Consider the following 21,611-nt stretch of genomic DNA (forward strand, 5'->3'; position numbering starts at 1 on the left):
TGGGTTATGTCTGTTTCCAGAACCAGACTAGCATCCCTTACTCCCTTTTTAATAAATCATGCAACGGCTTTGAAGGCAATGTGTTTGCAATAAGAATTGTTTGCAGAATGTTTGCCCTTCAAACTGATCATGCCCACACGCCCTGGCCATTGTCTATTGACCATTGACATTGGTCATTGTCCCAAATGTCTTTAATATGTTAAGTTTCCCACAGTTCCCCCTCAGTACCCAGCTAAGGAAGGTAATCCCATTACCACCATATTCTACCAATGAGATCAAACAAGCCAGGATTCAAAGCCAGGCCCTCACCACCAGCCTGCATGCCTTGCTCTAAGGGCATACACTTTGCTATTAAGAATAAACACTTGGTGTTTTCTGGTGAGCTGGGGTTCGTAGCTATACTCTTAGCTGCTCAGAAAGCTGAGATGTGAGGGATCATGGTTCAAATTCAGCCAAAGTAGTGTGATTTGTTTCCCTTTTATGTAGGTGGTTGTATTTTCCCACCTCCTGAGCAGATGTCAGGGACTGCATGAGACACCCAATTTGTGGCAGAGCAACCAGTCCCAGGACAGCACCACTGAAACAGATAGTGGGAACACCACACTTTTAGTTGTGACAGGATAGCAGTTGCTCTGTTTTTGCATTTGGCATAATTATCTTGTGTCGAGAGCAAAGGAAACATCATGATCTTGAAATATCACAAGTTAGTCTAAGCTGGTTCTGTTGAGTTGGTCTTCTGGTCCTGTAGCCATTCCCTTAAGTGTTTGGCAGGGCACCTGAAATGCTAGAATAACTGGGCTTCTGTGTGTGGAGTCCTCAGAGACTGTCGTGTATACATGGTCTCTGGTGGCCTCAACACATGGCAGCTCAAAGGTGGCAGTGACTAGACCTTCTTCAGACTCAAGCCATAATTCTGTGGCTTGCCCTCAGATGAGACAAGTGAGGCCCATCTAATTCAAGAAAAGGACCAGTGCCTGTGTGCTTGACTGGAAGCCACCAGTCAGACAGAAGCTGGGGGGTCCTTCAGAAGCTGAGGCTACTTCCAGTCACTGTTGGAGGCAGCGATTGGATGAGAAAGACACCAAGGGCCTTCAAGAAGGTTCTGAGGAATTCTATTCGTGGATTTCACATCTGTTGAACCAATAAAGTATGGGGGACAGAGCATTCCAAGGCAGAGCCCCCCTCCTGTGCTACCATAGAGCCTGGAAAATGGGATGCTATCCTGTCACCTCGGTGCCAGTGAACAGCAGGCTCCTGTCAGATCCAACCTATGGTGCGATTTGCAACTGTTCTTCCCTAAGTGCATTCTCTGGAGACCTCACTCTTCCACTTGTGTGGTGGTGTCATTCAGCGAGAGTATCTCAAAGTAAGTGTCTGCACCTGCAGAGAAGTCAGGGTTATCTTGCCTTGGCTCCTGAAAGAAAGGCCTTGATATCCTTCACCATCAGGAGAGGTCCCTTTCCAGACCCCTGAGGAACTTTGGGCTGTGCAGTGGCTTCCATTGATCCATGTCCAATTCTTCCCATGTCGCTCAGACCTCAAATGGTTTCAGAGAAGGTGTCACCATATTAGGGGGTGTAGTGACTATTTGCTTATCAAGCCTGTAGAGAAGGAGATTCCAACTCAGTATGTGCACACAGGATTGTGAATCCAATGGTCACTACACTTGTCATAGTGAATTGTCTGTTTGGAGGGACTGTTTTGAGTCTTCCCTGAGCACAGTCTTTCACCAGATACAAAGCATGTATCTGTTGTTGATTTCACGGTTTTGACTGCTATTTCACAATGATTCAGTGTAGGTTCCCTCCACAAAGCCAGGAAGCTGTCACGTTGTTATGTAAGTGAATGACCAAACCAGGCTCGTGGTTTCATAGGTGAGTCTGCCAGGTATTTGGTGAGAACAATTGCAGGTTCTCAGGTGAGGTGGGTTCTATATGTCATGATGCAGGTAGGGTTTGGGAAATGGGGTACTTGACGTGCAGATTTTATTGAGAATTGCTTAGAGATGGACTGTGAGAAAGTGAAGGGGCTCAGGGTCAGAGCAGTCACTATTGGGCAAATCATGAACATAGATGTGATGGGCATGTGTGTAGCCAGCCTACTTTGGGGTGGTTGTTAGGCATTCAAAATGCATAATACCCCTTAGCTGGCTAAGTATTTTAAAGTTAGAAGCACAGGATTTTATGTTTTGGGAGAAAATTGTAACACATGTATTGAACATTTTAAAAACCAAATTTAGGCTCTTAATTTTGTTTTTAATAAAAATTTCATCCCAGCTGCATGGAAGAGCTAAAATCAGGAGCATTGACCTTTCAGGATAGCATGGGGAAAAAATTGAAAAGCTGAGGATGGTGGCATGCATCTGTCATCGCAGTGTGGCATGACATGCAAGTAGGAGGATAACAGAATGTCTGGTCTTGGCATAAAGCATCACACAAAGGGATGTGGCAGGGCTACAGTGGTAGAGCATTTGATTATCAAGAATGAAACACTGAGTCAGATGCCAATAATGCCAAAAGTACACAAATTAAGAGAATGAATCTAAATAAACCCCTCATGCCCACTGAATGGCCTTCCTGAAATTCAAGGCCACCATTTCCTTCATCATTAGTGATTTTTGAAACACCACATGGGAATATTGGAAGGGCTGTCTGGGTTTTCCTGCTTCCTCTGCTGAGAAACCTGTCCATATTATGTTTTTAGATTAAGAACTACTATGAATTCTTTTTTTTTTTTTTTGGTATTCAGGTAAGGGGTAGGTTTACTCAAGATGGCACCAGGCCATTTTGGCCCTCCACAAGGCAGGGAAAGGCCTGGGAAAGGCCTGGGAAAGAGTTGGGAAAGAATTGGGAAAGAGAACTGGGAAAGAGAGAGCTGGGAAAGAGAGAGAGTTGGGAAAGAGAGCATCTGGGCCTGGGTTAGGCCTTATCTGGGGTATGGGTGGAGAAAGGTGTGGCCACATCAAATTCAGATGTGACCTCAGTGAATGCAAATGTGACCTCTTCCAGGTGTTCCAGGCGCCTAGGTAATGCAGGTACTCAGTGGAGACTTTGCTCTCCATCCAGGAGCAGACCTTACATTCCAGTCTTTTAATAATCATGAAATGGGGCACGGATTCTCTCTGGCTACTTCCTGCTGACAAGGGGCATTGACATTAGGGATAAAAGTCTGAAATTTGGTCCCCTCCCAGAGAAGGCAGTGAGCAGCTGCTGTCCCTTGGTGGTGTGAATTCTTAGGTGAACTCTGGAGAGGTCTCATGACGCATTGAGGGGCTGGAAAAAAATACTAGAGAGCAAATAAATGGCAAGAGGAAGGACTTGGGGCTGAAAATGTTGGTCGAAATGTCCCTAGCTACTTATGACATCTGGCGACTAGGTAGAGGATAAGTCAAGTGACAAAGACAAGAATATAAATTCCTGTTCAGTTAATACGTAGACCGGTATAGACATTGGATGGGCAGGCTTCTTACTTCTATCGACCTCCCAACTGTGGTTAATTTTGAAAGGGCAGGCACAAAGCAGCTGTTTGACAACATCTCCTCTTACACCTATCCATGGTCCCTTGTTCCCCAGACTGGCTGAGTCTAGGTGCTCGTTGCTGGGATGGCTTGTCACAGTTGGTATTCAAGGAGGTTTGAACTCAAGGCCTGGGCACTATCCCTGAGCACTTCTGCTCAAGGCTAGTGCTCTATCACGTTGAGTTACAGTACCATTTCCAGTGTTTGGCTGGTTAGAGATAAGAGTCTTGAGCCATGCTTCCAACCTGTCTCTTTGCAGGTTAGTTGGGAGATGGAGTCTTAGGGATTTTTCAGCCCAGGCTGGCTTTGAACTGCAATCTTTGCCACAAAGGCCCTTTATTATTTCAAATAAGTCAACAAGGAGATCAAATAGAATAGAGAATAGAGCTTACCTGGTCCTTATCAAGAATTGACCAACAAATATTCTGCAATGACTAAACTTGTTAGATGTGATGAAAATTTTAGCACAGATAGGCCCAGTATTTTAAAACCACGTAGTCAGTAGTAGAATACTCAACATAAAACAAAAAAGGCAAAACTCAAAACCTGAATTTTTTTTTAATTGTGAAAATACTGTACAGAGGGGTTACAATTACATGGGCAAGATACTGAGTACATTTCCTATCAAGCATTGACAATAGTGTGTATACATCTTTGGTAACAAAGCACATCAGATGGTTGGGCCTCACTTACCAGGGCCTGAAAAAGAGCAACTTATTAGCAAGACACCTTAGAATAGATGGATGGAGTAGTAAGCTTGGTGGAAGTTTAAGGGTCACAATGTGGCCAAGATGGCGAACTAAAGACGGTGAATTTCTGAAAGAATGCAAAGAAACCCTGAACAAATACATCAAGCCTACATTGGCTAGCCTTTGAGAGGGAACCTAGAGGAGGGGTTCCCCAGGACCCAGCCTGCATCACACTCTTCAGGGCACAAGCCAAAATGTTGTAGAAAAGAGAAGTGGAGAGATAGGGAAGGTGGACATGAATGGCAGAGAGAGAGCAAAGAGAGCCTGAAATTAAACTGACTTCGGACCATTTACCATTGAAGTAGCAAAAAGTGTGTACATCTGAGAATGACAAAAAATTAGGCTCTCTGGCTTTCCAGGGAGTGCAGGAGGCATTTCAAAGGGGTTTCACAGCACCCCAGAGCTCACCAGGCAGAAGCAGAATCCTGACTTCCCCAAGAGCCCTCTAGAGAAAAAAGGCCATGTCCCAAAACCAAGCATCCTCGGCTTCAGAGGTGAGCGGCCTTTCAGCTAAAGGCTGTAGGAGCTCTCTGGCATGGTGCCATGTCTGGACAGAGACTGAGCAACTGAGAATTGTAGAGAGTAATTTCACTCACCAGAGTAGAGAAGTGGTGTGGACGTGGATGTGAAGGCCAGTAATGGTATCGGTGTGATGTGTCCACAGCAGACAGACCAATTCGCAAAAGGCCATCAGAACTGTGGGTATTCCTCAGAGCAAAAAGGGAAAAACAAGCAAAAAAAGAAAAAAGAGGAAAAAAAACAGAGAGGAATCCCACCTATCCTGACTTTAAGCCCTTTATCCGAGTCACGACACCATTTATGTTAGATTTTTAAAAAGAGGTAGCTGAGTAAGAACAGCACCAAGCACTTGGTATTCAGGTAAGGGGTAGGTTTAGTCATTGTTCTGGCTGGCACCAGGCCATCTTGGCCCTCCACGCGGCTGGGAAAGGCCGGGGAAAGACCTGGGAAAGAGCTGGGAAAGAGAAGTGAGAAAGATCGCTGGGAAAGAGAGCTGGAAAAGAGAGAGAGCTGGGAAAGAGAGAGCTGGGAAAGACAGAGAGTTGGGAAAGGGAGAGCTGGGAAAGAGAGAGTTGGAAAAGTACTATGAATTCTTGAATCATTTCTAGGAAGAGGGATTATGGGAAAGTAGGGGTGAGGTTTCTACACAGCAAACATAGAGCCTCCATGATTTAAGGAGCCTTTCATTGGGTCTGGTACTCTTTAATTCTGTTGAAATACTTTCCCTTTTTCCTCTTGAAAAATAAGTTCCAAAATAGAGTTTATTTTAACTTCCATCACTAAAAGTTCTTCCTTTTACTCTATGGGCAGTTCACACATGACCAAAATATAAACCAGCTGGTTTTACTGCATCATATACCTCTGCTATGTATCAAATTTTTCATCCTAATCCTCAAATCATGTAATAATTTGCCTATTTATGACTGAATTGTAGTTCCTTTATTAATAAAAGCTAATGGGAAAGGATTGTGTATTTAGTTGATGAATAGACCTACATTTTATTTCCCTGAGATACTGTAGCAGAGTATTAAAAGGAATGTAATATATATATATATATTATATAATTTATAATATATATAATATATAATATATAATATATATATATATATATTTGGGGGGGTCCCATCGAGGGGCCTGAACCTGGGCCTGAGCACTGTCCCTCAGCTCTTCAGCTCAAAGCTAGTGCTCTACCACTTGAGCCACAGCGCCACTTCCAGCTTTTTTATTTTTGCTTATGGGATCCTGAGGAAATCTAACCCAGAGCCTCGGGCATGCAAGGCAAGCGCTCTACCACTGAGCCAACTTCCCAGCCAGGTATGTAATATTTTATTGATAAGTCTATCCCTTAAAATGAATATATTTTGGGGCTGGGAACATGGCTCAGTGGTAGAGCGCTTGCCTTGCATGCCTGAGGCCCTGGGTTTGATTCCTCAGCACCATATAAGCAAAAAGAAAAAAGCCAGAAGTGGCGTGGTGGCTCAAGTGGTAGAGTGCTAGCCTTGAGCTGAAGAGCTGAGGGACAGCGCCTAGGCCCAGAGTTCAGGCCCCACGACGGGACCCCCCTCAAAAAAAGTAATATATTTTAGGATGTCATTATTTTAATGTGAATTATGTAAATGTTGATAATATGCTGTTGGTTATACATTTAGTTTTCAAGAGTTTCACTTAATTGCTTTTTTTGCCCACATATAGTACAAGTCTATTTGCAATTGTTTTTTAATGGCACTAATAGTATAGTTTATATAGAGAAAATAGAGTTATTTTAGGACCCTATGATTGGTTATAGTATTAATAACACAATTAATTTGAAGTATCAATATTTCTCACCAATTACTGACTCTTAATGAGGTTGCGTGTGGAGTTTTGGAGTGCAAATGAGATGGTGGATGTATAGAGTTGTAAGGAAGTGTTTAGGGACCATTAAAAGGCATTGGGTGACCCCAAAGTGTAGGTCCCTGGTCTTCTGTGAGTAACTAGTTCTAGGAAGGTCTCAGGAGAGATCTGCATTGCTTGAGACACATTGTGCTCCTGATATGCATACCCCTGGCCCACCTAGATATGTCCTTTCTGGAGGCCTGGCTCTCTTGTGACTTTATCTATGAAGCACCCAGCCCTCATGGGGGATTTGATATTTCAGTAGCTCTTAAAGCCTAGGCAGAATAGAAGACAGAGCTAACCTCTCCCAGTTCCCAGGTCTTGCTTTGAATGGATGGATGGAGAATAGGGGAGATATGAAGCTGTAGGTCAAGCAGGAGTGGCTCAGGTCATGTGCCAGAATCCCAGATGTTCCTTGTAATTGTAGAAGACTCCTATAGCTTCTACAGTGCAGTGCAGGGCAATGAATATTGGCATTGAAGGCAGGGCCAACATCAGGTACCAGATGTGTCTCCTATAAACATGTCCAGGCCTCAGCCTGCATTTCCTCCTCTGAGAAATTGGGATGGTTTTCTTTCCTGATGGTCTTGTTTGTGTCTATGAGATCCACTTGGAAGTCTTGCTGAGAAGGTGATGCTGTGATTCCCTCATCTGGGCAAGGAAGGCAGGAGGAAGAGAAGAGAGTGTGAGAAACAGAATCCTTCTCTAAGCTTGTCCTAAGGAGGTCTGTCTATGTGGTAGATAGTGCTTCCAATCTGGCTTTGTGTCAGAGCCTCTGCTACCTGCCTCTGGCTTTACTGGATGGCACCCTTGGCTGCAGAGAGTATGGGCTCGGCTTGAATGTTCCTTGTCTCTTGTGTGTTGGTATACTAACCCGGCCTCCTGATTGATGGCTGAGAACCCTATCTCACTTGGGGGTAAACTTATCTCCAAGAAGCTCCAGACCAGTCACCCCTCTGGGCATTTGATTTACTAGGGAACTCAAGCCTGAGCATAGCATGCACACAGCTGCTGCATTAGGGTGCCTGACAATCTCATCAGCCCTTTAGTGCTCATTTGTGCATACTTGTGGATGTGGTGCCTGGAGCCTACAAGTCCAGCTTCCTTGTTACCCTGGAGCATTGAGGACTTCAGAGTGAGTACTCAGTGAGTACCTAATGGCGCCCAGTACAGAACTGCTCTGTGTACTCACAGTAGTAGACATAGTGCTCAATTACTGTAGGTGATTCATAAGTGAGTTAAGAGGGCACATGGAAGAAGGATTGGTTAGCTTGAGTTCATACCAAAAATAGATGAAAAATATTTAGGTCTTCACAGGAAGGTAATATTGGTTCTGAATATTGGGGGATGAGATCTTCTTTGGTGGTCTCTGGGAAGAGTCTGAGGCCCTGGCAAGCTGTGCACTATTCTATTTGGTTCCTTGGTGCCAAATTGCCTGTCTAATACTAAATGGTTCCTGTTAGCCCCAATCAGATCCTATTACACTAGTGCAATTTGAGTTCCAGCATCAAAAGCTCCTTGTTCAGTTAGCCGAGCTCTTTGAGTTAGTTACTAAATCTGTCTTTTGTGTGAAGCCTGCATGCTTGTCTTGGAAGAAAGTGCTGAAACATCAAATTATTTATGAAGCCTGTTTTCTTTGCTTACTCATAAAGGGATAAATAGCAGTTTTGGAGCCACAGTATTGGCCTGAAAGGAGGAACAATGGCTCATTGTCTTCTCTAGTTCTGAAGGATCATGGTTCCCATGGGGCTCTAAAACAGAGCTAGCTGTGGGTGTGATGGGTTTAATCAAAACTGCTACAAAGACTTTACAAATAGGGCACAAACTCTTGAGAGTGTTTGCATAGATATGAGTCTTTTTTGTATTCATATAAGTAAAACAGTAGTACATTCCTCAGAATAAATACAATTTGTGCATTGTAGAAAATGTGTGTAATAGAGATAAAGCATGATGAAAAACTAATTCCATATCTCAGCAGAAAGGATGGAACACTACCAACACCTTAATGTACAATGTTTTAAATGTCTCTAAGCATGTGTGTCTATCTTACCTTTAGCATATACCTACTAACACCTTTAAAAGAAGGGCATTAAAAGTGTATTTTCTTTTTATTTTCATCACAGCCACGGTCTCTCTCTGGTTCACCAGGTTTCCCATTGACTTGACAACTCTCCCAGAGTCTTAGCTGATCTGTTGTCATCACCTTCCCAATAAGAAATATTCTTAGCCTTATTAAGAGCACAAAACTTGTGGGGGTGAGGTTATCACAGGAGTTACAGCTCTGTGGCCCTTAGAGTAGGGTTTCTAAGTAGTCCCAGGACAGGAGATGGAATGGCTCTGTCACTTAGGAAATACCAGGTTTCTCTGAGTCCTTGGTGGAATGGTATTGGATAGGCCCCTTTATGGCTTGCCCTAAGTTTTTAGGACAGTCAGGACTGAGTTGTGCTATGTCTCCAGCTCTGTCACTTGTCACTTTGTGGGTCATTGAAGATGCTTTTCACTGCTTGCAGATGGCTCCAGTGATGTTTATAGAAACAGTTTCATCAGAACATGCAGTATTTGGGAAATAGCATGGGAAATGCTTGGCTCTGTGGACCTTCTTGTCAGTGTGGGGAAGTAAAAGTACACAACAAGGGACCAGAAAAAACTGTGTCTTCTCCTGATTTTAAGAAAACCTAGAGCCGGGTGCTGGTGGCTCACGCCTGTAATCCTAGCTACTCAGGAGGCTGAGATCTGAGGATCGCGGTTCAAAGCTAGCCCGGGCAGGAGAGACCACGAGACTCCTATCTCCAATAAAACCACCAGAAAACCGGAAGTGGCGCTGTAGCTCAAGTGGTAGAGTGCTCGCCTTGAGCTGAAAAGCTGAGGGACAGCGCCCAGGCCCAGAGTTCAAGCCCCACGACCGACCAAAAAAAAAAAAAAAAAAGAAAACCTAGAGTTTTTTTTCTCTTTGCCTCTCATAATGAGTGTCAAAAAGTTCCAACTTGTTCCTGCTACAAAAGAATACTTGCTCAGTGTCCAGGTTCTCACATCCAGCCACTCCAGAAGGGGGAGATGAGTGTGTTCTTGAAGTCTGCCCAGGACTCCATTCTTAGTGGGAGTCCAAGACCCAGGTACCACCTGTTCATCTTGACAAGTTAAAGGCATGAGAGTCTGTGGCTCACCTCACCTCTCCCTTGAAGGATTTGAGCAGGAAATGTGAGGCTCAGCTAGTTTGCCAATAACTGGCATATACCCAGTGTCATAAAAAGGAACAGGATTTTCCCTGTGTCCTTTTACTTCTCTGATAGAAAAGAAGTAATGATTAATTTGTTTAATGTTGGTGATATTCAGCTATTGTGATACCAAGTGGTATATCTTTGAAGTTTGAGTCTGAAATGTTCCCTAAAGGCCCATGTGTTATAGACTTTGTGGCCACCCCATGATGAAGCTGGCAGAACATTTAGCTGTGTGCAGTGATCACCTCATAATTTTGTATTGTGCCTGTCATCCCATTAATTGGGAAGCATATTAAGATTATAGGGAGGCACGAGTCAAGTGTTAGAGTGGCCGTCCAGCAATTATAGAGCTCTGAGTTCAATCCCTAGGACTGCAAGCAACCATTCAGAAACACACCCCATGCTATGGTAGAGTCAACCTTTTTATTCCGCAGCTGAGGTGACCAGCTCCCAGTCTTGTCTACCTTCCTTCCTCCCTCCCTCCCTCTTTCCCCTTCCCTCCCTACCTCTCTTTCTTTCATTGCTTCCTTCTTCTCTCTCTTTCTCTCTCTCCCTATCTTCTTCCTTCCTTCCTTTCTTTCTTGTTTTTGACCTTATAGAAACTCTTGCCTTGTAATCTGTGTTTACTTCACGTTTGTCTTCTGAGTGTGAAGATAGTTTTTCTCCCAAATGCTACAGCAGGTAATCATTTAATATTTTATGTGTTTCCCATCTGCATATTTGTTTGCTTGTTTATCTTGTTTAGGTTTGAACTCAAGACTAGTTTGCCGGGCACATGCTCACACAGCCACTGGAGACACATCTCTACTCCTTTTTAGCTTCAGTTATATTTTATATAGGACCTCCTGTTTTTTGTCTTGACTAGGCAGAACCAACATCCTCCTGTCCACAGCTTCCTGGGATTTGAGATGGGATACATGCACAATCATACCCAGTTTATTGAGATGATGTTTCAATTTTTTGTGCAAGATGGCCTCCAACTTTGATCATCTTGATCTCCACCTTCTGAGTAGCTGGGATTTGGGGGGACAGACGTGCACCATCCCATCCTTGGCTTTGAAAAACTTCTTCATTGTTTGTGGTCATTGTCTGTTTCTGGGGGCATTTTCCCCCACCGTGCCTATTTCTTAATGAACAGAGATGTTATTCATTTTGTTCTCTGGTTAGGTTCATGTAAGATGTCAGCAGACTTTTTTGTGTGTGGCAACCTTGGGGTAGAACTTAGGACCTGAGTACTGTCCCTGAACTTTTTTGTTCTAGGCTAGTACTCTACAACTTGAGCCATACCCCCACTTCTGGATTATTGGTGGTTAATTGAAGATAAGATTCTCATGGACTTTTTTTGTCAATGCTAGCTTTGAACCATGATCCTCACGTTTCAGCCACCTGAGTAACTAGGATTATATGCATGAACCATCAGTGTCCAGGTGTCAGCAGACATTTTTAAGGGGGAATGAACAAACGGGTAGTATTTCATTTTCACCTGTCTATAGGTGTTTAATATTGGTCTGATTTTTTTTTTTTGCTTAGCTTTTCCTTGGGTGGAGTTAAAAGTTTCTGCTTTTCAACAAAGGATATTAATGTCTACTGAAGGAATAAGAGCTATATCTTAGAGAAACCATCCATATTCTTTTTGAATAAATGTTTATCTATGACAATCTGGGTATGCATATTTCCTGGCAGGTTTTAGAAGTCCAGAATCTTCAGCATTTCAGCTTCCCACAGACTCTTAATTATTTCATCCAGGTCTCCTGTTTCTAGGATTTCTAAAATTTTGAATTCTCTCCTTTATTAGAAATTACAAAATAGGTAATTCTGTTATGCATTTCCTTTGATTTTACTGGGACTTTAGAGTGGTCTTCGATAAATCACTTTCTGTGATCTAACAACATACTTCTGGTGATAAGCTGAAAGTATTACATTCATTTTTCCTAAAGATCTCATTCTTCTCTGTTCAAATTGTTGTCAGTCACTGATCAATGTTGCATATAAATTGAGGTCTCAAAAGCAAAATAATCCATAGCCTTCAAAATGGATACAGTCCCGTAATTATGAAGGAACAACTATTTTCAGAGACCTCTTGTTATTAGAGATGTGCCTTATAAACCTACTGAGGGAATCTTTGGAGTGAATTTTGTAAGTTTCCTAAGGGCAGGATCATGTTCATACAATTCTGAGCACTTTCTGAGTGTTTTGTTATGTTGGCTTTTTGTCTTTCTTCTCTCAATGTCAAGTCTTAGCATGTAAGTACTCAGTAGTAGAGTTAATCAGGAGTACAGCAGACTTGGTTTACAAAGAGGTGACTCCCAGTCATTTGTTTGTACAACTTCCTTCTCATTGGACCCTCTACGGGCTCTTATTAAGACCTTCAATATTGGGAAAAGGGAGGAGGACTGAAAGGGGATAGGCTTGACTCAATTGTCAATAGGTGAGGACTTTTTATTGAGGAACACCGAGGGGCACAGACCTTCCTACAGTTTGGAGGTTGTGTTTAGGAGCTTGGCTATTCATCTGAGCAAGGAGGCAGAGATGAATGAAAGGGCCTAGTCTAGTGAATTGTGCCTTTCAAATGAGCTCACATGGGATGTTCACAGCTGGGTTCAGGCACATCAAACAAACATACCTGGGAATTTGTCTGGCATCTGTATGGACCTGGGACAATAGGGTGGGAGTCAATCCTTCACTCTACATCTGATACTGTTGCCTTTAGTAGTCCTGTGACAGAACACCTTTTGACACCTGAATTCTTTCCTGTTCTACTCACATTTTCTGTCTTATTGCTTAAAGACAAGCTATAAAATACTATTTCCTACTCCTGTGATTATTGAGCTTATGAATTGTCAATGAGCCCTTATACACACGGGATGAAGTAAATTTCTTCCCTGTGGCTTCTGGGCCCTGTTTGGCTAAGGTTAGCCTTTACATACACACACTCTCTCACACACACACACTCACACAAGCACGCACGCACACACGTGCGCACACACACACACACACACACACACACACACACACACATGCACACATCTTCAGACTCTCATTGTTTCTAGGCTTTCTCCACGGTATTCATTGTCCCAATCAGAATTACTTAAATACTGAAAATTGGACCCTATTAATAATTATTCTGGGACAATGGCACAAGTTGGTTGGACTCAGAGAACAGGAACACATGATCATTTTAGGTATATCTCACTCTTGTTCCCTTTTCCCCTTGATCTCCATTCTTTTCTATTTAGTTCAGCTCAAGACTCTCTTGTCCTTAGTGGCTTATTGCTAGGAAGCTTCTCTGAATGAAGTCTGAGTTTACTAGGTCAAAATGATGAGGCTCCATGTCAGAAGCCATTTTGTTCTTCAGCTCAGTGTTTAACTACTGGGGTAACATTTTGGAGTGTGGGTTCTATAGCAGGCTGTGTCCTGGCTATTAGTAGCAAGAACTAGACCACAGAGGGCTCAATGTCACTAAATTGTCTGTGTTTGTTGTACATATATGTCTTACATTTGCCATTCTTTTTGGCTTTTCAAGTCCCCTATTCTTAGAGAAGATCAACATTTTAAAGCAGTATCTATTTAAGATAAAAGCCATTTTATTAATGTTAATGATTAACATATCTAGTCACTTAGCTATCTTCTTATATCTTTTACAAAAAACTGTTGAAGCTTCACACCTCTTGTTTAAACTTGTGTAAAGAGATTAAAGGATCAATATTAATACCTTAAGAAGTATTTGATAAGCTATAAAATAGTATCCATGTGTTAGTCCTTATGTTCTGTTTCAAATAGTGAAATTTAATTCTTGACCAATAATGCTATATATCAAGTTGTATAACACTCTCAAAGAAGCTCAGCACTTATATAAGGAATCTACTCTCAAACATAGATTTTTAAATTCTTTGTTTTATATTTCTAGATCTATGTTTTCATTGCTTATACCAATACCAGTTAAGTATGTTTTATGGTCATTCTTTTAACTCATGGTTTTGCATTTTGCTCTCTGGAAAGTGTTTGATGATAAAGATACACTTTAATTTTAACATCAACAAATCTGTGCCTGTTTCATTTTCTACACAATTGAAATGTCAGGTAAAGGCTTTTCAGGAAGGGATCATTTAGACTCTTGCCTGGCAAAGATATCAGCAGTGACAGTGGGCAGTGTTCCTAATGATGGCTACCATGGCAGATGTGGGTGGCAGCTCCAGCTGAGGTGTCTGCCCCTGGCACTGTGCAATCGGTAGCTTCTTGACACCAGTTCTGCAGATGTGGAGACTCATTCTTGGTGTTGTGCCTCTGCACCAAGAATATTCTTGGTGTGTTCTCTGGCTTTCCTGGATGTTTAGAGATGTTTACATACATATTATAAAAAAAAAAATTTAGCCTAGCAGAAGTAGAGAAAAATTATATAAGGAATATTTACCTATCAGCAGGCACATTTAAAAATTGTGCAAATTTTATTGTTTTATTTCTTATCCACTTTACTGTTGCTATTAAAGAATTTAATTAAATTTAATTAAAGAATTCACTCCTAACACTTCAGTATAAGTCTCCAAGAAATAAGGACGTTTCTTTATAACTTTACTATTCTTCATCTTTTCTATTAAGTTAATAGCAGTTCTTTAATATTGTCATTTAAGCCTGTATTTCCTCGATTTTCTAAAAAAAAAAAAACCAAACAAACCTCTGCCTTTTTGTGTGTGTGATATTGGAGACAGAACTCAGGGCCTTGTGCTCCTAGTGTTCCTCCACTTGAGTAATTCCTCCAAATGTGCTCATTTCTCAGCTGAGGTCCTGCAAACATTTCTGCCTAGGCTGGTCCCAAACATGTGGTTTGCACAGGAAGTAGAAATAGCCATGAGGAAAGACACATGTGGATGTGTAGTTGTATATATAGCTATTGAAGGTAAAATATTCTTACACAGAGGCATCCCCCTCTAAAGTCTAATCACCCAATGTAGACTTGTACATGGTATTTGTAAGCAAGTTTAGATGGGGAGAGAGATAGTGGTATGGAATAAATTTCTAGGAAGAAGTAATTCTGCAAAGGGCATGTTCAGGGAAGTGAACAACCTAAGAAAATTAGAGATTTGTGACAGTTTCTCAGCAATTGCAGACTGTGAAGGAAATGGCCCAGCAAGGTAAGTGTGCTTACAGAAGCTATAGGCCAAGCTACTTTGAACAATGACTGGTTTGGTTTGTCACCAGAATGTTCCTGCAGGGGTAAGAGTACTGGCTTATTTCAGATTGCTCAGCCTCAGGTCAGCCATGCTAGGCTCCTTGCTATCAGTATACTTGTTTCATTGTGTGCCATAAGAAAAACACTTTCTTTGATGCTTATCATGATCAGGACAATTGTGAGGGCCATAAGGTTTCAGACTATGACAATAAATGTATTCATTCATTCATTCATTCATTTTTGATGTTTCAGTGTTGTTCTGCCATAGGTCTTGCTGTGCCAGCCACAGTTGAGTCATACCTCCAAGCTTCCTACCAACACCTGAATGAAAGTATTATAGGTGTGTATCCATCTGTTTATTTTATCTTCTATGTTGTATGGTTTCCAACCTTGAATTGATTATTCAAAGAAACCGCCAAGACTGTATAATAAAAGAAAATAATTTCTTTGGATGCTTGTATATGAGAGGAACAGTCAGCAGCTATGTAAAAGAGCCTTGTGTCCTGAGATGGGTTGCATAGTGTTTATGACTTTGAAGTTATGCCTGTGTGTCCCTGTTTGTATGTCCTGAGGTTTGAACTGAGGTCCAAGGTGCTGTCCTGAATTTTCTTTTCAAAACTAGTTCTCCATTACTATAATCTTGCATTTGAAAATTAATGTTTGTTTGTCATAGGGCTTGAACTCTGGGTTGACATTGTCCCTCAGTTCTTCAGCTCAAAATTAGCATTCTGTCCCTTGAGACACAGCACCTGTTTTCTGGTGGTTTAATGGAGATAAGAGTCACACGGACTTTCCTGCACAGACTGGCTTTGAACCGTGATCCTCAGTTCTCAGCCTTCTGAGTAGCTAGGATTACAGACATGAGCCACTGGCATCCAGCTGGAAATTACTGGGGTTTTTAAACATAGCAAATATTATTGACAAGTAAACAACTGTGGCCTCATCAGAAAGAAGCCCCTTTGCTTTCCACCATTGTCCCATTCCTATAATCTTACCTCAGAAGGATGAGAACTGGAGAATCATGGTTTGAAGAAACTCCTAAAAACAAGTCCACAAAACTCCATCTGTAGTTAACTAATCAAAGTACAGAATGGAGGCCTGATTCAGTTGGAAGAGTGTCAGCTGTGAGCAAGCAAACAAATCCTAAAGAACATGAGTTCATGTTCTTAGTTTAAGTGGTTGCAAAATATGTAGATGACATCCAGGCAGACAGTCAAATAAATAGAAGATGATAGATCACACTTTCTTGTTGCAAGTTGATCCCACAAGGTAAAACAGCTCATAATACTGGATAAAATATAACTTTTAAATTATGAATTGGATTTGAGATGATACCCAATGCATACAATTCTTGCAGCTCCAAAAATAGCTCTTTGCACCCCCACAAATACCAGTTTTTGAAATCAGAGCCTTGCCCTTTCTTGCCTTTGCTTCCTCATCTAGCCGAGCTCTCTCTCTCTCTCTCTCTCTCTCTCTCTCTCTCTCTCTCTCTCTCTCTCTCTCTCTCTCTCTCTCTCTCTCTCTCTCTCTCTCTCTCTCTCTCTCTCTCATATAACTCTCATTCCATGAGATTCAATTCCCTTGTCTTACAAAAAATTCAGCAATTTTCATTGTTCTGTTTCCATACATGAAAATAAGTTACATCAAGACTTAAAACCTTTAGCTTTGGGATATACCACTTGGGGTAGCTGGTGGCATACTCATCATTAGACATTTCCAGTCCTGAGAATGGTGGTTACATCTATTGGGAAAGCAGAGGAGGAGCACTGGAGGGCTGCTTAAGCATCTTGAAGACCAAAGAGTACCAGATGGTTAGAGGAAGCCTTGGTTCTCCATCAGGTACCGGAAGAGGGGTGCAGAAAAGTTCTGGTAACTGTTGATTTTGCTATTACCTGTCACAGAAACAGTACTCCAATTTTGATTCAGGTGACCACCCACAAATACACCATTGGTGTATTTTCCAGGCATGAAGTATAAAGCCAGCAAAGCATGAAATCCCTTGTAATGACTTATTTAACAAGAGTCCATGACTTTTTGAGAAGATTGGACCTGGGGCCTAAACCCAGGATATAGAGTGAAGGGAACAGAAAGGCACTGGGCAGAGCAGAGTGCCTGTGGCATCCCAAAATGGTTGATTAGAGTAACAGCAATTATTGTGCACTTCAGTCTAGTCTACATAGGTGGGTTTCAATACTGTAGTTGGATCCACTTACAACGAATGGGACAATGGTTGGAGGCAAAGGGGCTTCTTCCCAATGGGGCCACATTTGTTCATGATATTTGTCAAGAATAGTTTTGCCATTTTTTAAAGCAGTAATTTTCAGCTGGGTGCTAGTGGCTCATGCCTGTAATCTTAGCTACTCAGGAGGCTGAGAACTGAGGATCATGGTTCAAAGCCAGGGTGGGCAGGAAAGATCATAAGATTTTTAAGACTTTTTTATGTATCTAATCAAGCCTATTTCCTATTTCACCCTGACAAAAGCAATGTGAAATGTGTAAAAAATATCAGGTTCAAACAAAAATCAATCCAGCAAGATACATTTGCAGTTTTAAAAGTTACAAGAAAAGTAGTGCCTTGTGGTAAAGTTTCTTACTCAACAATTTCGAATGTCTCAGTGTCTGTGTATAAAAAGATTATGGCAAGGCACGAGTGGCTCATGTCTTTAATCTTAACTATGAAGGAGGCTATGATCAGAGGATTTAGATTCAGTCAGCCTGGAAAGGAAAATCTGATAATCTTTTCTACAGTTAACCAGCAAAAAGCCAGAAGTGGAGATGTGGTTCAAGTGGGTAGAGTGCAAATCTTGAGGGAAAAAGTCAATAGATAACCTTAGGCCTTGTGTTTTTGCATTCGAGTCTCTGTACACACACACACACACACACACACACACACACACACACACACACACACACACACACACACACACACACACACATTATGGAAATTTGGCAGTGTGTAAAAATGTGAAAGGAAAATAATTTTCAGAAATTCACATGTATGTTTTCAAGATGACTTACTTTCCTCTTGATGAAAGCAATAGCAATATGATTATGCCCATTTTAAATGTCTCTGGATTTAGTTATCATAGTCCTTTAATAGTTCAGGAGTTTATCACTAGGCTTAATATAAGAACTCCTGTCTTTATAGAATTAAAATAATTTTCTTTATATTGTCAAGTGTGCTGGACATTACAAACAATTCTATACCATTTTAATAGATTTTTTTTTGCATTTTGTAAACTGAATATGTCTTTTCTTTTGAATGACTCATGAGAAAGAGGTGGTGCCTCTTTGAATTTGCTTCTTTCAATATTGAACTCGGACATAGCTAAGCATTTCCAATCTCTCTTCTAAAACTCACCTTAAGACTCACCTTTGAAAATTAATTAACTTTAAGATTTCTTGCCATTTAAGTTGCAGACTTTGATTCTGCAAATCTCAGGTGTCAGCTCTTGCAGTGTCATGTAGTTCTTGTGAGACTGTTTATTTTCCTGGTGTGTATAATTTGTCAGATGTACTCAGCTTACAGTCCCATTATAAGTTTCAAATACATAGAAAATAAATCTGACTTTAATATTCTGATAAAACATTTAGCTCCTTCATGTACACGTTCTATATCCATGAATTCAACTCACTTTTGATCACAATGATTTAAGAGAGTGATTTGATCTGTCAGGAAACTGTACATGCATTTCTTTTTCTCAGGGTTTCCTAAACAATAAAAATACTACTTGTGAAGCATTTATATAATATGGAGCATTTTAACTTCTTTAGATATGGGAGGATATGGATGGGTTCTGAATTGATAATCTGTGTATTTTGGCACTTTTAAAATATAAAAAAAGAAAGGAAGAGTGGGGTGGAAGGAGGGGAGGCCCATCTTGGAGCCAGTTACTAGATATAGGGTCAACCAAAGGAGATCACCTGCTTTCTTGAGGTGGGCTGGGTCTGTAGGGTTTGTCCATTACACAATGGAGGCTTCTCTGCTTCAGAATTCCAGGAATTCCATTGGATGGCCACCAGGAAGCAGGAAGTATGGGTTCCTCAGGGCATTCCACTTAGGCTGTCCTGAATAATCCTGTCCAATTCAGGAAGAATCACAAAATGAGTGTGTTGTGTTCAAATAATTTTGGGAAGCGTCGGGTTAAGCAGGAGTAAGTGCTTCCTCAATGTCAAACACTTCAAAATGTTAACATGCTGATTTTTGTCATGAAGCTAAAACATAACCTCTTTGCCAGTCAGAGGCTTCAAAGCTATACATGCCCATTGGTGGTTTGCCAGAAGGAACTTGACTACCCTCTAGCGTTGCTGCTGAGAATTATCCATACAGGAATTACCTTTCATACAGAAATTACCTGTATGAAAGGTAATAGCCAGAGGGCAAGGGGGTGGGGATGGTGGCGTGGGAAAAAAGTCCAGTCTTTATTCTTTTCCTGGGCATGTGGTCAAGCCTGACACTTGCTCCAGTTCCAGAGCAGGTTTGAATGCAAGAATCACTACCTAATTCCTGAAAAGTAGGAGTTGGTAGGAGGAGAAACACAGTGGAAAAGGGCATCATATTTAGTCTACACCTTGATTTATACCTGCATTAAGCACCAGCTGCATCCCTTACAGCTGCACCCTTCTTTCCACTCCTTTGTTTAGATTGGCATTGGTTGACAAGGTGGTATAGTAGTTGAGGATCCAGCCTCTGGGCTTGAAAACTGGCCCTACTGTTTATTATTCTGTGTGCATAGAGGAGGTTCCTTGGCTTCTCAATGATTTGTAAAATGAAATCAGCTCTCATCAAGCTGCTGCACACATGAAATGCACTAACGGTTTTTCCATTTGAATGAAGCCACTCAGCAAAATTCCTCATATATATATATATATATATATATATATATCTTATATATTTATAGATATAGTATGTATTACATACATTATGTATGATATACACATATTATAAATAGTACAAAACACGTACGTAATCACAACAAGAACAGCCAAGGCACAGCTTCTCCCCCAAAAAATGTATAAGAAGGCAGGGACAGACAAACACCTCTCAGTTCTAACTCACAATTTTAATGGTTTTAACTCTCCAGTTAAGCATCATAGATTGTCCAGTTGGATCAAAAAGCAATATCCTTCTATCTGCTTTCTTCAAAAGACACAACTTACCCACAAAAATGAACATTCTGAAAGTGAAAGGCTGGAATAAAATATATCAAGCAAATGGCCGCCATAAAGAGATGGGAGTTACTATACTAATGTCAGATAAAATAGACTTTAAATTAAAATCAATGAGAACTGACAAAGAAGGTCACTGCATTCTAATTAAGGGAACTCTCCTTCAGGTGGATATTATGATTTAAAACATCTACTCACCAAATAATGGAGCACCAGAAGAAGTGCTACTTTCTCTCAAATCTCACATAGATCCAAAGACATTAATTGGGGGGGACTTTAATACACTACTATCCCCACTAAATAGATCCACCCAGCAAAAAGTCACCAGAGAAACTTCGGATCTTAAAATTTGCATAGATCAACTAGTCTTAACCCACATCTACCAAATATTTGACCCAGCCCCATCAGATTACACCTTTTTCTCAGTAGCACATGGAACATTCTCCAAATTAGACCATATTCTAGGCCACAAAGAAAATCTGTCTAAATTCAGAAACATTGAAATTATACCCTGCATTCTCTCAGACCAGAAGGGAAAAAAATTAGAATTCAATACCAAAAGCCACCAAAGTAAATACTGTAACACATAGAGGCTGAACAACACAATTTTGAACCACCAGTGGGTCATGGAAGATATTAGAAAGGAAAATCAAATGTTCATGATATTCAACAAAAATGTTCACACAAATTACCAGCTCCTCTAGGACACAGCAAAGGCAGTACTCACAGGCAAGTTTATAGCTCTGAGTTTGCACATTATCAAATTGGAAAGATCTGAAACCAACAATTTAATGAGGCAACTAAAGCTTTTTGAAAAAAAGAACAACAAGCCAAACCCCAATCCAGTAGATGGAAGCAAATAAAATTAAATCCGAATTAAATGAATTAGAGTCCAAAAAAAAACTATAGAAAGAATTAACAAAACAAAGAGATGGCTCTTCAAAAAAATAAAATTGACAGACCCTTAACAAATCCTATGGAATGGAAAAAAGAGAACACACCCACATAAACAAACTCAAGAGAGTACAATGGAAATATAACTACAGAAACAGCCAAGATTCATAATATATAAGGGGATACTTCTCAAACCTTTATACTAATAAGTTTGAGAATCTAAAAGATACGGACTAGTTTCTAGCAAATATTGACATGCCCAAACTTAACCAAGATGATTTAAAACCACAGACCCATATGAAGCATTGAAATAGAGCAGCAATAAGAGACCTCCCACCCAAGAAAAGTCCAGGACTGGATGGATTTACAGCTCAATTCTACAAGGCCTTCAAAGCAAAACTCACACCAATACTTCTCCATCTCTTTAATGAAATGCAGAGCAAAAATTCACTATCACACTCTTTTTATGAAACCAGCATAACCCTCATCCCCAAACCAGGCAG

At 41.0% G+C, this 21,611-nt stretch overlaps 1 long non-coding RNA gene across 1 annotated transcript in view; it reads left to right on the forward strand.

Annotated features, from left to right (window-relative positions):
• LOC138819771 (uncharacterized) overlaps nt 1-20,582 on the forward strand; it is a 31,408-nt gene extending 10,826 nt beyond the window's left edge. The window contains exons 2-3 of the long non-coding RNA XR_011369618.1: nt 15,298-15,385; nt 20,130-20,582. This is a non-coding gene — a long non-coding RNA (uncharacterized lncRNA). The remainder of the gene's footprint in view (nt 1-15,297; nt 15,386-20,129) is intronic.
• Nucleotides 20,583-21,611: the final 1,029 nt, after the last annotated feature.

Source organism: Dipodomys merriami, unplaced genomic scaffold, assembly GCF_024711535.1.
Source record: "Dipodomys merriami isolate MVZ:Mamm:240054 unplaced genomic scaffold, mDipMer1.0.p SCAF_818, whole genome shotgun sequence".
In the NCBI taxonomy this organism is placed as follows: domain Eukaryota; kingdom Metazoa; phylum Chordata; class Mammalia; order Rodentia; family Heteromyidae; genus Dipodomys; species Dipodomys merriami.